The sequence below is a fragment of the Oryx dammah genome, unplaced genomic scaffold (genome assembly GCF_014754425.2).
Source record: "Oryx dammah isolate SB20612 unplaced genomic scaffold, SCBI_Odam_1.1 HiC_scaffold_23, whole genome shotgun sequence".
Lineage (NCBI taxonomy): Eukaryota > Metazoa > Chordata > Mammalia > Artiodactyla > Bovidae > Oryx > Oryx dammah.
In genome coordinates this window covers 104923960-104942302 of record NW_024070207.1, presented here as the reverse complement: position 1 = coordinate 104942302, position 18343 = coordinate 104923960, and the positions used below count along the sequence as shown (strand labels likewise).

The window sequence follows — 18343 nt, the reverse complement described above, 5'->3', positions numbered from 1 at the left end:
GAAAAGCAGGCTTCTTTAGAATATGGTTATTTACTTCTTAATTAAACACAGAACGATTAAAAAGAGATTTCACTTTAGAAGGCCACAGAACTGCTTGTTTGATAAAATTGTTGTATGCCTTGAGACTCATTTTCATTTCAGTTCCTTATGTTTGTTTCAAAAATATTTAAATAGAGGTTCTTCCAGTTCAGTTTATATATTGGGTTTTTTAGTTGTTGTTAGAAGTAAGAAAACATTTGAATGATGAGAGAAAATGTGTTCATTCTCATTAAAAAAAACACCCTTATTTTGTATAATACTGAAACTATCCCTTTTGATATACATAACTATAGTTTAGCTGCGTAATTTCAAATTGAATTATTTAGTTGAAAAATTAAAAGTCAATACTAATGAAACTGAGCTACTTGTTTCTCTCATTTTATGGATATTTTCTAAAACATAAAACCAGCTGTTTCATTATAATTTTCCTGAATTGAATCTCCTTAAGGGCTCTGCTGAAATTATATTTGATCAATAGCTCTTTTAAAACTTCTGCTATAAAATGTTCTTCTTAGTAGTAGTCTCTTTATGTATAAAAACTGGTACCACTGTTGTGTGTTAAGAGCTTATGTTAGGTCTTCTGAGTTCATTAGAATGCCATATTATGGTTTCCAGAACCAATTAGGCCAATTACTAAACAGTATAAAAAATGTGCTACACGCAACAAGCAGTGTGCTATAAGTGGTGCACCTTTCTAATTTTGTAATTAGTTTTGGAGCATAATACATTTAGAAAGTGTGAGTAGTTGAATTTAGAGTTAAAATAGTTTAAATGAAACATTACAAATTTAGTTCCTCAGTCACACTAGGTACATTCCCAGTGTTCAATTGCCATATGTGACTAGTGGTTACTGTATTGGACAAAATATGGAACACTTCCATCATCACTGAGTTCTACTGAGCAGTGTAGGATCAGCCTGATTGTTAAAAATATTTTTTAAAAAGCGTTGCTTTCTGGAATATAATAGAATAGTTGTAAGAATTCTTAAATAGAATCAAATGAAATATTAGATAAGGAAATATTACGCCACATATGGACTATTTCTTATAACAACTGACCCTCTAGAAGAAGAGCCCTGAGTGCATTGCACACACCATTTCCTATCAGAGTTGGTTGCCTGGAGCTGTTGGACATCTCAGCTCTGTAACTAGGTCATAAGGGTTTTGAAGGCCACATCTTTTAGCCAGTGTCCTCACAGCACTAGCACCCAGAAAGAGTGTTGTTGTGCATAAAGGGGGCACGCAACGAATTATTGCTAAAAGCACCACAGCAATGTGAAGCAAGGAGAGACTCCATAAATACTGACTGTGTATGGCAAAACCAATACAGAATTGTAAAGTAAAATAAAAAATAAATTAAAAAAAAATACTGACTGTGTACTTGGACAGTAGTTTGTGCCTCCTGATGCAGTCCAGCACTCTACCGTATGGTCATGCTGAACATTACTAAGCCATGTCCTCCCTCTGAGTCAGATGCTTCATGGTAGAGTCACAAAAGCAATGTTCTCTCAACCACTCCCTGCACTAGAAGTTACCTACACTAATGTAGAGCTCCTATTCCCCATCATAACCTCCTTACACTCAGTCTAGAACCAGCCACTGAACATACACTGTCTCCCTGTTTCTCGTGATTTAATTATTCACCGTAAATTGCAATATGGCTACCTCCAAAAAGTTTACCCATCGTTGTCTCTACTGCTTGCCTTATTATGGGAGATTGATACTCCAAATACACACACACACACACACACACAACCACACACTCACTCTCTCTCACATATACATAAAACCAGTGATGAACTCTCTTCCAAACTCAGTAATATCATTTTATTTCAAAATATTTGCGATGTGTAAATTTCACAAGATACTGACCTTTCATTTAAAATTTAATTTAAGAAAGATTCTTCAGAAAAAAAGTAATCTTTGAATGTTAGTTTAAAACTTTCAGAAGCACACACAAACAGCTTCATTTCTAGATTCAAGCAAGGCAAATATTTGCAAGTATTTTCTAATCTTTTTATGATTATTTAACTCAGAATAGCATATCTCTTTTCCCACTAGACTGTATGTGTTGAAAAGGTACTGAGATTATTGAAAAAGAAGGTAGGATTGGAAGTATTGACATGATTGTGGTCTGAAAATCTTCCCTTAATACATTGCCTGTGTTTTTGACACAGATGTTTGGAGGACATGTTTTTTAGGGCAGAACCAGCAGAAGTGTAAAGCTATGGCTGGACACCTGTTAAGCCCTTCCATGCCATCTGCTTACAGGAATGTACACATGACCTTAAAATGGCTGTTACTTTTGGAGGTCATTTACTAGAGTTGAGACTATACCTCCCACAACCATGAGACTTAAAAAGAGATTTATCTCAGAAGGCAGTGTTGTCTCTAAGCATGAGCTTCATTTTATGAGCTGAGCTCAAAGTCCCTGACATTTAGAAACGACAGTGTGTTAATGTGAGGTTCTTTTGAATAATCTTTCTTGGTTTTATCAGCTTTGTAAAATGTTACTAAGTGCAGTATTCAGTTTATGAAATGTTTTAACTGTTGAGAATGTGATATTGACCAGAAAGGATAGAGTCTTTAGGTAAGATTGATCAAAGATAGTTGAGTGAGTGACTGTTTTAAAAGTAGAATGGTGGTGGTGGTGTTTGATGGTTTTGAAGGGAGATAAAAGGATTCTCTAGTTGTTGTTTTAAGATAAATGTTAAATTTTATGTCTTTTAAAAGGTTTTATATCATAACATTTTATGTATGGATCACAATGAATCAAGGAAATGTTTTTTAAAATATTCATTATTCATAGTTAACAGAAATATAATTCTGCTATCTAAAAAGGAATTTAATGACTTCCAATACATCTTAATGTTAAACACTTATATGATTTTGGAATAGTTCTTGGAAATTTTATGAATGAATATCCCAAGAATGTGCATGTTTCTGTGTGTACAGATATGTTTGTCTGTGTTTGATTTAATGGAAGCCATGGAAAAATTACTATCCCATATTTGAATAACTTGCTCAGTGTAAGAATCACTGAAAGAAAATAGGCATAGAAATTTTTAATAACTAGCTTCTAGTAGACTCATCAGGGAAAAATTGTGATAGAGGAACTGAGACTTAAAAAAGCAAGCTTGGTAATGTCCTACTTTGGTTTATATGAGATAGAAAAAATTAATTTAGCTTTTAAAATTATAATAACATTAACAGCAATAAAACACACCAATGATTCTGAAACTACCTGAGGTTAAGTACCAGGTTTTTTTGTTTTGTTTTGCTTTCATTTCCAGTTCCTTAAGGACCAATACTTCAGTAAAAAATCATAAAAATCAATAACTAGAAATGGTAATTTTTTTAAGAAAACAAAGCCATACAAAAGTAGCCAAGGATTTTTATTGTTTCATTCAGAAGATGTTATCAGACTGCTATAAAAGTTATTAAATGCTTACCCTCACTTTATATACTTCTTTTATGGAAGAACAATAAAAACAATTTGTAGACTAGCTCTGGTCTGTGGCCACATTTTAAATAGAATTGCTCTACAGCACCATGTATTAAACTGAGGACGTGGGTATATTCTCAGTGAGTTATGAAATACCTGCAGAAAAATAGTATATATTTATATATTAGGTATATCATATTTTATTTTGATGATAATATTAAAAATAGTATAAGTGCATTCTTTATTATCTGTCTGACCAGAAAGTACCAATGCATGATATAAGTGTCCACATCTGTGTTTGTGTTTTCAATCAAGTTGGCCACAAGTAATATTCTAAATGTCAAGGTCTGATGAATAAAGACAAGAGGATAAATAAAGAATGTGATATTTTGGAGAGTCACTTTTGTTAAATGGGAAAGCTGGGCCTTGAATCAAAGTATTTTAATTCCAACTTTAATGTGCTTTATTTTAGTTTTAATACAAATGCATACCATAAATGAATTGATTTATGGGAATCTTTCATTTTGAAGCAGATTTTATCACTTCATACCATATGAGAAAGTAATAAAACCAGACCCTTAATTCCACTGTTTTTCTATCACAACTTACATAATTTTCCCCTGTACTACTTTTATTTGTATAATTGCACATTTTAATGCAAAAGTAGAAACCAGTAATCAAATATTTGCGAACTCCACCATTGACTCAATGAGGAAGCACATTAAATGTAATTATTAGAGGCATGATCCATATTCTCAAGGTTTTTAATTTTCCTTCTTTTTTGGGGGTATGTAGGCAAAGAAGAGTTATAAGCCTGTAAATGCAGAATAAGATCTTATTTATCAGTAGGCCAACTTGTGTATTAATATTTCATAACTAAATATACAAGGAATTCAGAGAAGAGGAGGCTCAAGCTCAATGTGAACTGGCTTCATCAATGGTAGCCTCACCAAGGAGCCCAACCAAACTTCAGTATGAATTGTGTTTCCCTCCTTTAAAATAAAAAAAAACATAGATGTACAGTTGACCCTTAAACCACACAGGTTTGAACTGCACAGATCCACTTACACACAGATTTTTTTCAATAAATATGTATGACAGTGCTACATGGTCTGTGGTTGGTTGAATATATGGATGCAGAACCATGGACATGTAGAATCCACTGTAAAGTTTTATGTGAATTATTGACTCTATGAAGGGTTAGCACCCCTAACCCCTGCCTTGTTCACGGGTCAACTGTATATTATGGCTACTTGAATGATTTTCTAACACTGAACATCTGAACATTAATTGTGATGTAAAAAATAAAAATGGTATGGACCTAACAGAGCAGAAGATATTAAGAAGAGGTGGCAAGAATACACGGATGAACTGTACAAAAAAGATCTTCACGACCAGATAATCATAATGATGTGATCACTCATCTAGAGCCAGACATCTTGGAATGTGAAGTCAAGTGGGCCTTAGAAAGCATCACTACGAACAAAGCTAGTGGAGGTGATGGAACTCCAGTTGAGCTGTTTCAAATCCTGAAAGATGATGCTGTGAAAGTGCTGCACTCAATATGCCAGCAAATTTGGAAAACTCAGCAGTGGCCACAGGACTGGAAAAGGTCAGTTTTCATTCCAATTCCAAAGAAAGGCAATGCCAAAGAATGCTCAAACTACCGCACAATTGCACTCATCTCACATGCTAGTAAAGTAATGCTCAAAATTCTCCAAGCCAGGCTTCAGCAATATGTGAACCATGAACTCCCTAATGTTCAAGCTGGTTTTAGAAAAGGCAGAGGAACCAGAGATCAAATTGCCAACATCTGCTGGATCATGGAAAAAGCAAGAGAGTTCCACAAAAACCTCTATTTCTGCTTTATTGACTATGCCAAAGCCTTTGACTGTGTGGATCACAAGAAACTGTGGAAAATTCTGAGAGAGATGGGAATTCCAGACCACCTAACCTGCCTCTTGAGAAATCTGTATGCAGGTCAGGAAGCAACAGTTAGAACTGGACATGGAACAACAGACTGGTTCCAAATTGGAGAAGGCATAGGTCAAGGCTGTATATTGTCACCCTGCTTATTTAACTTCTATGCAGAGTACATCATGAGAAATGCTGGACTGGAAGAAACACAAGCTGGAATCAAGATTGCTGGGAGAAATCTCAATAACCTCAGATATGCAGATGACACCACCCTTATGGCAGAAAGTGAAGAGGAGCTAAAAAGCCTCTTGATGAAAGTGAAAGAGGAGAGCGAAAAAGTTGACCTAAAGCTCAACATTCAGAAAACGAAGATCATGGCATCCGGTTCCATCACTTCATGGAAAATAGATGGGGAAACAGTGGAAACAGTGTCAGACTTTATATTTTTAGGCTCCAAAATCACTGCAGATGGTGACTGCAGCCATGAAATTAAAAGACACTTACTCCTTGGAAGAAAAGTTATGAGCAACCTAGATAGTATATTCAAAAGCAGAGATATTACTTTGCCGACCAAGGTCCGTCTAGTCAAGGCTATGGTTTTTCCTGTGGTCATGTATGGATATGAGAGTTGGACTGTGAAGAAGGCTGAGTGCCAAAGAATTGATGCTTTTGAACTGTGGTGTTGGAGAATACTCTTGAGAGTCCCTTGGACTGCAAGGAGATCCAACCAGTCCATTCTGAAGGAGATCAACCCTGGGATTTCTTTGGAAGGAATGATGCTAAGGCTGAAACTCCAGTACTTTGGCCACCTCATGGGAAGAGTTGACTCATTGGAAAAGACTCTGATGCTGGGAGGGATTGGGGGCAGGAGGAGAAGGGGACGACCGAGGATGAGATGGCTGGATGGCATCACGGACTCGATGGACATGAGTCTGAGTGAACTCTGGGAGATGGTGATGGACAGGGAGGCCTGGCATGCTGCGATTCATGGGGTCGCAAAGAGTCGGACACGACTGAGCAACTGAACTGAACTGAACTGAAAAAATAAACTAAAAACTTTTGTAGGTCCCACTAATTTAGTAATAAAGACTCTGGCAATTAGTTGTTTTCCTTAATGATTGCAGAAAACTGATTAAATTATAAATCTTTTATTTGTAGATGAGTTTTCAGTATTTCTACTTTTTATATAATGACATCTCTCAGTGACAAAATATTACTTAGTGAAGGATTTGGGAACATATTAAGGTTATTTAGCATTCATTGCCATGGTACATGGTGAAATATGCACTTCCATTTGTGCAATATGTCAATCACCTTGACAAAGGAAACAGCAGTAAACATTTTATCAAATGAAGAATTCCCAGGGTCACATTGTAGCAAATGAGTTGGGACTGATATAGTTTCCCCAAACATCCCATTAAAATAGCTACACATAAACATGTGCTGGTATGCAATGTGATGTGCTTGTGTAAATGTTTCCATTTAGGGAACTGTCCAGCATTAGTACTAAAAATACTTGGCTTACTTTGTGCATATGCCAGGACTGAGTAAATCATTTCTCATCGGAAAAAGGGTCTATACCTAACTTTTCTAAATAGTATCTATTAAAATTGTTCTATATTATAAGAGAAAGGAAAGATTTTCCTGAAGGTTAAAAGTAGCAACATTCTTCTGACAGTATGTTCCCACTAAAAGAGGTGAAAAATTTAGTAGATATCTTGGTGTCCTCAAAAAGAAGTAAGAATACATGATCACTATTAATTAAAAATTGGGAACCCTAGGGAGAAAATTTAACGATGAAGGGCACAGGTGCAAAAGAACTTGTTAAAACAAGAAAGGAATGAGAGGAAAATCAAATGCAATGAGGAATCTAAAAGATGCATTTAAAGGTATTATAATATGAAATGATAGAGAAAACTGAACAAATTGTATCAGTCAATGAAGCAGTGTCTCCAGAATACAAAGTAAAATAAAAATATATAAGAGAATGAATGAGTTGTAGAAGGCAGAAAATAGATATGTAACCTCATAAACACATCTGATTTAAATGAAGAAACCATAAAGTCAAAAAGTGATCAGTATATTTGCAACAAATAATTACAAAGACGCAATAATGGGAGTGATGTAGTCCAGGAACATGGCTGCAGTTCCTGAAGCAGTCTTACGACCTAACTTCAATGCTGCTCTTCCTTAATCAGAGGCATACTTGCCCCTCCAGGGACCCACCCAATGGGCTAGGCAAAAGTCAGGTCTATGGGCACCCCTGGTAATAGGTCCCAAGACACGACTGTTCCCTGAAGCAGACTTGAACATGCAGAAGAAAACTCAGTGACCCCAAAGACAAGCCATTTGAAATTATCCTGTTGGTAAAAAAAAAGTGAAAAAGAATGAAAAAAACCTACGTGACTTATCGACCACCATCAGGATAACCAGTATATGTATTAAGGGAGCACATGAAGGAACAGAGAATGAGAAAGGGTCAGAAAGCTTATTTAAAGAAATAATGAGGGACATCTTCCAAAATCTGAAGAAGGTAATGAACATTCAGATCCATGATGTTCAGAGAACCTCTAGTAGGCTGAGCTCAAGAAAACTTCAGTGAGACACTGAGACACATTATATTGTCAACAACCTAAGACAGACTTCCAGTTTCTGATTCCACACGTAAGGAACTTGGAGGATGCCTCTCCATCCTCACAGCAACTAAAAAGCTGAACAGACTGAAAAACCAACAGCTCTTCATGGGTCCACAAGAGAGATGAAGAAAGAATAAAGACACAGACAAGGAAATACAAAAGAGTCATGGCTCACCAGAGCAGAAACTCATGAATAATAACTGCTACAGAAAACAGTACTGGGTAGGAAAACCTGAACTATAACTAACAAAAAGTTATCTTTTCTGACCAAAGTCATACGAAACTAGAAGTTAGTAACAGGAGGAAAGATACGAAATTCACAGTTATGTGGAAAGTAAACAACACACTTCTGAAAAATCAATGGAGCAAAAAAGAGAAGTGAAATTAGACAATATTTGAGATGATTAATCATACACTGAAGAGATATCTGCACTCCCGTGTTCATTGCAGCATTGGTCCTAATAACCAAGATATGAAACCGACCTAAGTGTCCATCGGTGAGATGAGTGGATAAAGAAAATTATACACATACACACTGGATTATTATTCAGGCGTAATAAAGAAATCCTGCTAATTGCAACAAATGGATGAACCTGGAAAACATTATGTGAAGTGAAATAATCCAAGTTTACTTCAGTTCAGTCGCTCAGTCATGTCCGACTCTTTGCGACCCCATGAACTGCAGCACGCCAGGCTTCCCTGTCCATCACCAACTCCCGGAGTTCACTCAGACTCACATCCATCGAGTCTGTGATGCCATCCAGCCATCTCATCCTCGGTCGTCCCCTTCTCCTCCTGCCCCCAATCCCTCCCAGCATCAGAGTCTTTTCCAATGAGTCAACTCTTCCCATGAGGTGGCCAAAGTACTGGAGTTTCAGCCTTAGCATAATTCCTTCCAAAGAAATCCCAGGGTTGATCTCCTTCAGAATGGACTGGTTGGATCTCCTTGCAGTCCAAGGGACTCTCAAGAGTCTTCTCCAACACCACAGTTCAAAAGCATCAATTCTTCGGTGCTCAGCCTTCTTCACAGTCCAACTCTCACATCCATGCATGACCACAGGAAAAACCATAGCCTTGACTAGACGGACCTTGGTCGGCAAAGTAATGTCTCTGCTTTTGAATATACTATCTAGGTTGCTCATAACTTTTCTTCCAAGGAGTAAGTGTCTTTTAATTTCATGGCTGCAGTCACCATCTGCAGTGATTTTGGAGCCTAAAAATATAAAGTCTGACACTGTTTCCACTGTTTCCCCATCTATTTCCCATGAAAGGAAGACAGATACTGTATTAGCTTACTGCATGTTCTCATTATGTGGAATCTAAAAAAGTCGGATTCACAAAAGCAAATAGTAGAATGGTGGTTGCCAGAGTTGGGGAGTGGGGAAAATGAGGAGGTACTGGTCAAAGGCTACAAAGTTTCAATTATGCAGGATGAATAAATCTTGTTGTTCAGGTCGTTCAGTCATGTCTGACACTTTGCGACCCCATGGACTGAAGCACGCCAGGCCTCCCTGTCCTTCACTATCTCCCAGAGCTTACTCAAACTCACGTCCATTGAGTTGGTGATGCCATTCAACCATCTCATCCTCTGTCATCCCCTTCTTCTTCTTGTCTGACAAAATGTGGTCCACTGGAGAAGGGAATAGCAAGCCACTTCAGGATTCTTGCCTTGAGAACCCCACAAACAGTATGAATAAATCCTGGAGAAGTATTATATACATCATGATGACTATAGTTAATAATATTCTATTGTGTACTTGAAATTTGCTAAGATAGTGTATCTTAAGTGTTCAGTTCAGTTGCTCAGTCATGTCCAACTCTTTGCAACCCCGTGAACCACAGCATGCCAGGCCTCCCTGTCCATCACCAACTCCTGGAGTCCACCCAAACCCATGTCCATTGAGTCAGTGATGCCATCCAACCATCTCATCCTCTGTTGTCCCCTTCTCCTGCCCTAGATCTTTCCCAGCATCAAGGTCTTTTCAAATGAGTCAGCTCTTTGCATCAGGTGGCCAAGGTATTAGAGTTTCAGCTTCAACATCAGTCCCTCCAATGAACACCCAGAACTGATCTCATTTAGGATGGACTGGTTGGATCTCCTTGCAGTCCAAGGGACTCTCAAGAGTCTTCTCCAACACTTCAAAAGCATCAATTCTTCAGTGCTCAGCTTTCTTTATAGTCTCACATCTAGCTCAAAAAAAAAAAAAAAGGTAACTATGCAAGGTGATTTATGTTAATTAGCTTGATAGTGGTAATCATTTCACAGTATGTATGTTTATCAAAACATCATGGGAACGTTCCTGGACGTCCAATGGTTAAGACTTTGCCTTCCATTGCAGGGGAGGCAGGTTTGATCCCTGGTCTGGGAGCTAAGATCCCACATGCCTCATGGTCAAAAAACTAAAACATAAAACAGAAACAATATTGTAACAAATACAATAAAAGGCTTTAAAAATAGTCCACATTAAAAAAAAAACCTTAAAGAATAGTGTTGTACACATGAAATACATACAAGTTTTATTTATCAATTATGTCACAATAAAGATGCTGGAAAAATATGGGTCTAACTTATCTTAAGATGAGCAGACAAGTCAATGGATAGGACAAATGACCCTGAATTAAATAAGTTAAAAATATAAGTATTTGTACATACACAGACACACATATATAGAGACATACATATATGTGTGTATTTTTATATAATAATTTAAGGAGCTTATATGAAAAAATGAAACCATAAGACATGTGGGAAAGTTACTAGTTAATGAATCTCAAGATAGATAACAATTTTCCATGATTATTTTTTAATTAGAAGAGAGATGGTCCCCACAAGAGAAAAGATTCTGACTACATTAAAAAGAACAAAATCAAAAGATAAAAAACTTAATGACTAACTAGGTTAAGTATATTCAACAGGCATGAAGGAATTGAATTTCTAACACAAAAATTGTTCTATAAATCCACTTTTTAAAAGCAGCAAAACTGTGCTCGCTTCAGCAGCACATATACTAAAACTGGAACAATACAGAGAAGATTAGCATGGCCCCTGTGCAAGGATGACATGCAAATTCATGAACTGTTCCATATTTTTATGAAAGAGAAACACCTACAACCCAGATTACTGTACCCAGCAAGGATCTCGTTCAAATATGAAGGAGAAATCAAAAGCTTTACAGACAAGCAAAAGCTGAGAGAATTCAGCACCACCAAACCAGCTCTTCAACAAATGCTAAAGGATCTTCTCTAGACAGGAAACACAGAAAAGGGTTATAAACTCAAACTCAAAACAACAAAGTAAATGCAAATGGGATCATACTTATAAGTAATCACCTTAAATGTAAATGGGTTGAATGCCCCAACCAAAAGACAAAGACTGGCTGAATGGATACAAAAACAAGACCCCTATATATGCTGTCTACAAGAGACCCACCTCAAAACAAGGGACACATACAGACTGAAAGTGAAGGGCTTGAAAAAGATGTTTAATGCAAATGGAGACCAAAAGAAAGCAGGAGTAGCAATACTCATATGAGATAAAATAGACTTTGAAATAAAGTCTGTGAAAAGAGACAAAGAAGGACACTACATAATGATCAAAGGATCAAGAAGAAGATATAGCAATTATAAATATATATGGACCCAACATAGGAGCACTGCAATATGTAAGACAAATGCTAACAAGTATGAAAGGGGAAATTAACAGTAACACAGTAATAGTGGGAGACTTTAATACCCCGCTTACACCTATGGATAGATCAACTAAAAAGAAAATTAGCAAGGACACACAAACTTTAAATGATACAATGGGCCAGTGAGACCTGATTGATATCTATAGGACATTTCACCCCAAAACAATGAATTTCACCTGTTTCTCAAGTGCACACAGAACCTTCTCCAGGATAGATCACATCCTGGGCCATAAATCTAGACTTGGTAAATTCAGAAAAATTGAAATCATCTCAAACATCTTTTCCAACCACAGTGTGGTAAAATTAGATGTCAACTACAGGAAAAAACTATTAAAAATACAGACATATGGAGGCTAAACAACACACTTCTGAATAACCAACAAATCACAGAAGAAATCAGAAAAGAAATCAAAATATGCATAGAAATGAATGAAAATGAAAACAAAACAACCCAAAACCTATGGGATTCAGTAAAAGCAGTGCTAAGGGGAAGGTTCATAGCAATACAAGACTACTTAAAGAAACAGGAGAGAAATCAAATAAATTACCTAACTCTATACCTAAAGCAACTAGAAAAAGAAGAAATGAAGCACCCCCAGGGTTAGTAGAAGGAAAGAAATCATAAAAATTAGGGCAGAAACAAATGCAAAAGAAACAAATGAGACCATAGCCAAAATCAACAAAGCTTAAAGCTGGTTCTTTAAGAAGATAAATAAAATAGACAAACCATTAGCCAGATTCCTCAAGAAAAAAAGGGAGAAGAATCAAATCAACAAAATTAAAAATTAAAATGGAGAAATCACAACAGACAACACAGAAATACAAAGGATCATAAAAGACTACTGTCAGCAACTATATGCCAATAAAATGGACAACTTGGAAGAAACAGACAAATTCTTAGATAAGTATAACTTTCCAAAACTGAACCAGGAAGAAATAGAAAATCTTAACAGACCCATCACAAGCACAAAAATCGAAACTGTAATCAGAAATCTTCCAACAAACAAAAGCCCAGGACCAGATGTCTTCATAGCTGAATTCTATCAAAAATTTAGAGAAGAGCTAACATCTATCCTTCTCAAACTCTTCCAGAAATGCAGAGGAAGGTAAACTTCCATGCTCATTCTATGAGGCCACCATCACCCTAATACCAAAACCAGACAAAGATGCACAAAAAAAGTGGCATGGCTGATTCATGTCAATGTATGGCAAAAACCACCGCAATATTGTAACGTAATTAGCCTCCAGTTAAAATAAATTTTTTAAGAAATGAAAAGAAAAAGAAAAAAGAAAAGCAGCAAAGCACATGATTGATCAGGTTAGAAAATGATAAGAATAAATAAAATGGTCAAGAAATTTCTGGACTATTTTCAACATCATGAATAATTTGGTAATCAAAGATATGCTAATCAAAATGATAAGATTATAATTTTTCCTGATAATATTATCAACAGTTTTGTAAAGTAGACACCTTCATATCCTGCTGCTCAGAGTAAGATTAGTAAAACTTTTGTGCAACACCTACAGGGAATTTTAGGTCTAAAGATTCACAAACATGATCTAACGTTTCAAATACAAGGAATATACGCTTAAGAAAGTAATTAGACTTTTACAAAGACTTATGTAATAGGAGCTTTGTCCCAGTGGTATTTAAGTAGCAAAAAATTTAAATTACCCAAATCACAAGCAATAGAGTAATTATGCCATGATCATTCAATGAAAATTTAAGATGCCTTAATAGTATGCAGCATGATAATTTACTTTTTTCCAATAAGTGAGCTGTCCCTTTTTTTTGGATTAGGAATTTTTTAAAAAATATGATCTCACATATAATTTTAACATTAGCAGATAAAAGCAACATTGTATTAGGGTAAATTTATTTAATGATTACTAATCTTTTAAAATTTATTGAGTTGAAATAAAGCTCATCATATTATTTTCAGTAATGCTCCATGTGTGTTTGAAAAGCTTTCGTGTTCTGAAATTGTTGGATACATTAGATCAAGCTAGTTGGTTGCATATCTCAAATTTTATATATTGTGCTAATTTTTCTTTTTTTTTTTTTAAATTTTTCCTTTTTGTTTTTGCCTGCTGTATCTATCAGTTGGTAGGAGGAATTTTGAAAAGATTTACTCACCTGGCCTATTTGTGTATTTGTCTTCACAATCTGTCAAGTTTTTTTTTTATATATTTTGACAGTGTATTTTGAGATACATAATTTTATAGTCTCAGTATGTATTCTAGATATGTCTTTCTGATAAGGTGAAATTCTTACTATTATATGGTGGCCTTCTTTATATCTAATAATACCTTTTCTTTAAAGTCTATTTCATTTATTATTAATATTGGCAGGCCAGCTTCATTTTATTTGTATTTGCTATATATGAATATTTTATATTCTATTTTGTGCACTTTTAATTTAGATGTGCCACTTATGAAGACATTTAGTTGGATTTGATCTTTCTGTTCCTGTCTGAAAATCCTTGTTAACTAGAATTTTTAGTTCATTTTTAATTGGTATTTACTGGAAGAAATGAACAGATTCTTAGAAAAGTTCAATCTTCCAAGACTGAACCAGGAAGAAATAGAAATTATGAACAACCCAATTACAAGCACTGAAATTGAAGCTGTGATCAAAAATCTCCCAAAAAACAAAAGTCCAGAACCAGATGGCTTCACAGGAGAATTCTATCAAACATTTAGAGAAGAGCTAATGCCTTCTCCTTCTAAACTCTTTCAAAAAAATTGCAAAGGAAGGAACACTTCCAAACTCATTCTCCGAGGCCACCATCACCCTGATACCAAAACCAGACAAAGGCAACACAAAAAAAGAAAACTACAGGCCAATGTCACTGATGAACATTGATTCAAAAATCCTCAACAAAATTTTAGCAAACAGAATTCAGCAACACATCAAAAAGCTCACACACCATGATCAAGTTGGGTTTATTCCAGGAATGCAAGGATTCTTCAGTATATACAAATCAATCAATGTGATACACCATATTAACAAATTGAAAGATAAAAACCATATAATAATCTCAATAGGTGCAGAAAAAGCCTTTGACAAAATTCAGCACCCAGTTATGATTAAAACTCTTCAAAAAATGGGCATAGAAGGAACCTATCTCAACATATAAAGGCCATATATGATAAGCCTACAGCAAACATTTTTAATTGGTATTTGGAATCATCTCTACCATATTTTGTGCTTTCTATTTACCTGACATTTTTTATGTGTCATTTTCTCTGACTTTTTTCCTTCTTTCATACTGACTGAGTTTAGAAGTTTTATACTTTATCTCTGTTCTTTCCATTATATCCTAGAAAATTTGCATATACACTTAATTTAGGGAAGTTTACTTTTAGCTATATTTTTATTCTCCATCAGAAAAAAAGTAAAAACTTTGGAAGACTTTATTTCTGCTGCTTTTCTCAACTTTTCTTATTGCTGCTCAGTATCTTAGACTTTTTTTAATTCATGAAAGGTGGATTGTTATTGCTTTATACAGCCAATATTTGTTTAGGTAGGCACTAGACTAGAAGTTCCATGAAGGCAGGAATTTTCATTGTAGTGGTTATTCTTTGCTATACCTCGAGTACTTAAAACAAGGCCTACCACATAGTCATTACTCATAAATAATTATTGAATCTGTTGATTGAATATACTCAAGTATTTAATACTTTTTCTCACATCATACCTTCCTGCATCCCTCTGTAATCATTTTATTAGTGCCTGAAGATTAATTCTTTATACTTTCCTTCAGTGAGGGTTAACTGCTACCAAATTCATTCTGTCTGTTGTCTAAAATGTGTGTATTTTTCATTCATGAAAGGTACATTTAGTTCTAATTTCTTTTCATCACAGTGAAATATTATTCCACAGGCTTTTGACTTCCATTACTGACTCTGAGAATTTGTAAATTTCGATATAAGTACTCTGTCTCTTCTCTATTTTAAAAGTTTTCTCTTTGTATTTAATTTCATATAATTTCATTATACATACCCTTCAGAGGATTTCCTTTTATTTATCCTTTCTGAGAGTCATTAGTGTTCATGAATCTGGGAATTGGTATCTTTCATCTGTTATGAAAATTCTCAGATGTTATCACTTCAGATATATGTCAGTCCCATTCTTGCTTTCTTTTTCTCTTATGGAACTCTGCTTAGAATAAGACATATCTTCTTACTTTATTCTCCATATCTCCAGCCCTATTTTATATTTTCCATGTTTTTGGTTTTCTTCTGCATTGTAGAATATATCTTCAAATCTAACTTTCAAATCACTAATTATTTCTTTAGATGTTTGTAATCAGCCATTAACCTAAACATTCAACTATTCAATCATTTTTATATTCAATGATAATATTTTTATTTCTGAAAGTTATAGTATTTTCATTTCCAAATCTGCTTTGTCATTTTACATAGTCTCTTGCCTCTTATTCATATACTCACCCCTGCCTTTTCTTTTCATAGCATGTTAAACATATTTTATACTCAGTCTTTAATGATTCAAATATCCCAGTAATTTGTTAAAAGTTACTGTCTATATTTTCTTCTGGTTCTCAGTATGCTGCCTGGGGAGGACTTCATGATGGAATGTTGAGTAAGCAAAATAATACACAACTTAATTGTTCACCCTATGGTAACAATTTTATAAACATTCAAAGACAAAGAAGACAAACCAAAATATTTACAATTGTTAGTAACCTTAGGAAAGTGGAATTGCAGGTAATTTTTATTTTCTGTTTTATTCTTTTATTCATAGTCCATATTCTCTACCATGAATATGCATTCACTTCTCTCATAAAAAATATTTTAGAAAATGACTCGAAGGAACTTTCCCAAATAATTCATTTTATCTTTCAATAAGATGGCTTCTTAAAGAATCCTCTCATAGAGGATTTCAAGCAGGTCAAGAAAATTGTTCCAGACTGCTGAGAGTCTTATGATGAATGTGACAAGGTTATATTCCAACTTTTGACATGTTCATCATTAACGTTTCACTGGTCCCTGGCCTGTCTGAATGAAGAGATGAATTCATTAGAGATGGGTAAATAAAAAAGTGATTTTCTCTCTAAATTAATATAATGACATACTTTCATGATGAATTTTCTAAATCATTTCAGGTTATACCTTCCTCTCTGTGAGTTCAATTATCTTTGTCATAAAAATCTTTTTTTTTCCATAGACAACCTTTACCCATTTTTCATAGCCTAATTTAACTGTAAAGCTGTTAACATCCCATTTTAAAGCTGATGATAAATTGCCTTTTAACCTATTTGAAATTTTTGAAATTAGGTGGTATAATATTCATAGATATAACCTTACCAATTATGAGAAGAAAAAAATGAAAACATAAATATGGCTTTAACCTTGAAACCTGACAGGCGTTTGGATAAGAAAGAGATGAGCTTTTTCATGTATTTAAATTTGTCTAGACTCATAGCCCTGTGTGTCCCTGTTATGATTAGACCTTCTTAACATTTGTCTCCTACTAAATGTGTGGGAAACATATGTTTCCTATTGTTGGTGACTCAATAAAAAAAATTGCATAATCTAACAAAGTTTCAACAGTAAAGAAAATTAACATTAGCATTTCCTGGTTATTTGAATATATTTTTCTTCACACTTTTTTCTTTGTAAGCAATCAAAATAGTGTGAAAATTCAGACTGAGGCTTAGAACAACAGTGTCTCTTACCCTAAGTCTCTTAGAAAAGGTCCCTAAAATTAATCACAGTGAGCACCATATCTTACATTTTAAATGAATACCTTCTAACACCTTTTTAAATTATACCATGCCATCTACTAACCAAATCCATTATTCTGACATAAAATAGTAAGCAACTTATAAAACCATAAGAAGAATATCTTTTTAAAAATTAATCTGTTTGGGGCTTTTATTTTTGTGAGCCATTATTTTCTAGCATTTTAACAATTCATGTGTATTCCAACTATCAATGATGCATGTTCATATACTATTTTTTTAAGGGCTTTTTTCCTCCTTTTTCTGACATTTGCTTCTACCCCATGGTTTTTGTTGTAGTAATCCAATATCACTTTGTAAATGAAGTTCTGCAGTACCCTGTATGATAATATCATTTATCCTTCTGTCTTGTTACCAAGAACTTAGTGTGAGGGGTTTTATTATAGTCATTTATTCTCTCTCTGTCTTTCTCTCTCTCACTATGGTACATCTGAGAACATTAAAGCCCCAATCAGGTATTTCAATTCCTACATGCCATCTCAACTATAATTTGGGAACAGTGGGAGCATAGGACACATTGTCCATTTCTTCCTCTTTGCTTTTTGCACAATATCTTTTGGCTTGAATGGAGTCTTCTTCTATTTCCTGCACAATTAGCGTAGCATTCACTTCAGTTTCAAGGATCCCTTAGCCTGCGTTGGTGGTATCAGCCTGTTGGCCTCATAGATTACAATGCATCTCACAGTATGTATTTCTTGGTTGTCCCCGTATAATGTGGCTGGTGAAGTTACACTTGCTTACCAATTTTGTAGAAATACTTCCCAGTTGATCTGCACTGTACCTGTGGCTCATTTCCCTGGGTTGGTAAAACCCTTAACTGGAAGGAGTGTGAGATATAATGCATTTTCTT

The 18343-nt window shown here is 34.9% G+C and overlaps 1 protein-coding gene and 1 non-coding gene across 2 annotated transcripts in view; both read left to right on the top strand.

The window, feature by feature from the left end:
• The window catches only part of IL1RAPL1 (interleukin 1 receptor accessory protein like 1), a 682102-nt gene that overhangs the window by 496829 nt on the left and 166930 nt on the right, over window positions 1-18343 (top strand). The gene's annotated exons all lie outside the window — the stretch shown is intronic.
• Window positions 11021-11127, top strand: LOC120882728. Its single transcript, XR_005725581.1, has one exon. It is a non-coding gene; the product is annotated as a U6 spliceosomal RNA (small nuclear RNA).